We start from the raw sequence: 2500 nt of genomic DNA on the forward strand, positions 1-2500 counted from the left end.
TATTTCATAAAAGATTAAATATTGTTAACAGATAATTTAGATTATCATTCTTGACTCTTAAAAACTCTGTAGTTGATACACTGAATTATACCAGAATCCCACAATAACAGTTTTCGAGAGGCGCGTGCCACTAAGTAAACACGGTGTCAGGTACTGGTATATACATGGCAATTAGGAGACCATAATTGCTTAGGTAAACAAGGGATCATCATCCATAATAGATCAAGGGATGCATTTAATTTTTATTTTTTGAAACATAGGTAAAAACACTAGAGCATTGACTTGAAATTGTCAACCGATTCTGACAAAAATTTGTACCGACTTATAAGTGGGTCAATGGCAAATTCCTACAAAATAACCTTAAAAAATACAACCGACTTATAGGCGAGTATATACGGTACTCTTGTTAAATTTATCTTTTCGTTTCTTACGTGATAGCTAGGTTCTTTATCTACATCACAATAGCTACATCCCACTCAAGCTTCGTTCAATATCATAAGCATGAGATCTACTCAGTTATTTATATTTTTGGTACAAACTGTAGATAAGTATGATATAATATTTTATGGGTAAAAAGAAATGAAAACAAAGTTTAATTTATTACTGGGATAAAAAAAAACCCAGAAGACAACATGATTATTAGTCATAATGCAAGTGTGATGCATCAAATGAACACCTATATAGAACATAGGTGAAGTCACTTAAACAAATTAGAAGACAAGTTCGGATATTTTGAACCGGCCTGGGTATCTTGAAGTTTTGTTGAAGGCCCTCGGACTTCCAGATAGAGATATTTGACTGTATATTCCTTTTAAATCCAATTGCCAAGCTAGGTAGGTCAGTAGGTTGGTAGGTGCACCTGCTGATCTGTATTTTGTATGTCCAAGTGTTGCATGGGTATTACTGCATTTCTTTACTTAGATAAGGTAAATTTGAAATACATTGTATTTCAATTTCAAAATATTGTACGCATCATCCACAGGCTGTCCAGCAGCCCTAGAATTTGTTAAAGATGTTGAATTCAAGGGGAAATCCTAGAAAAGCCCTAATTTTCCTTGTCAATTCCTATTTTTTAGAAATATATTTCTATTCTAACAATTTTGAAAATGCATTCAAATTATATTTGACCAGTGGATCCATGTGTCAAACTGTTAATTGGTTGTGACTTTGTGACAAAGATGTGACTATTAAGTTTATTGCAAATAATAGCTGGAAGATTTGCTTCCTGCAAGTAGAGAACGTTCCTTTTGCAAAAGTAAGACCATTGAAATGTCTAAAACTGCCCGAATTTAGTTGTGCCCTAATTTTTCGTAATTTTGTTCCTAAAATTAGCCCTTATTATTTTGTTGGACAGCCTACATCCATATCAGATTTCTCTGCTGTGTTACTCCTCCTTAAAAGTTTTACAAAGAGTTGAATAGGAAATATATTTGAAACTCATCTTCATAAGGTGGACTGACCCAATTCAAAATTTTGCACAAATCTGCACATAAATCTGACACATCGCTTTTTACTTTCCATGCATTGTGACATCACAATAATTGTTATTTCTTTCATTATATCCAAGTAATATATTTTATTCAAATCCATATTTCATATGAATTCTTTGATAAAAACAATAAATGAATATCTGTAACTTTGGCATCCATGAATCTGGGACTAAAAAACTCTGCGTGATTCTTTAGTGTTTTGTATGTAATTTCCTTGATTTTCTGCATTTTGTCAACCTCTTGTGTATATGCCATGATTCAAACTGACAGGCATGTACAACGAAATAGAAAAAATGGACACTCTTTTGTTATTAAAATTCCACATCTGAATATCATAGTTTATAACATGAATATTCTTATTAATAATTAATTACTGCGTATTACTCTATACAAACAATGATTTACGACATGCACCAGAAGTGTATATCTCAAAACCAACTACATAAATAGGGTAAAATTATATTTTAAAAAAAAATTGACCATTCAATACCATATATACTCGCCTATAAGTTGGATTAAACTCTATATCCGACTTCTAGGCAAGTCCTAAGAAGATTAGCATTTTTCTGGACAGCGTAATGTAAAGCATTTTTTAAACATTACTTCGTACTCCGACGATTATCATAATTAAAGTTGACTGGACATATTATATTATGCATATATTCTAAGATTATGCATAAAGTAAAAGTATTTGCATATTTTAATGATTTTATTCATCTTCTTGAGAAAATGAATAAGTATCAGCGCATTTCACAAAATATTAGTTGAAACAGAGTTGAAAACATTTGAAATTGTCAACCAATTCTTGAAAAAAGTTATACCGACTAATAAGTGGGTGAATGGCAAAGCTTTCCAACATAGCCTACAAAATATACAACCGAATTACAGGAGAGCCGACCTATAGGCGAGTATATACGGTAAATCTACATGGAAAAATAACCAAAACTTGTATCAATTTATCAACAACCAAAGAACATTGAATTTAAGCACAGTTATTGTAAATCAAGTAT

The 2500-nt window shown here is 31.6% G+C and overlaps 1 protein-coding gene across 1 annotated transcript in view; it reads left to right on the forward strand.

Annotated features, from left to right (window-relative positions):
• The window catches only part of LOC125677249 (CD109 antigen-like), a 291878-nt gene that overhangs the window by 251620 nt on the left and 37758 nt on the right, over window positions 1-2500 (forward strand). The gene's annotated exons all lie outside the window — the stretch shown is intronic.

Source organism: Ostrea edulis, chromosome 1 (genome assembly GCF_947568905.1).
Source record: "Ostrea edulis chromosome 1, xbOstEdul1.1, whole genome shotgun sequence".
In the NCBI taxonomy this organism is placed as follows: Eukaryota; Metazoa; Mollusca; class Bivalvia; order Ostreida; family Ostreidae; genus Ostrea; species Ostrea edulis.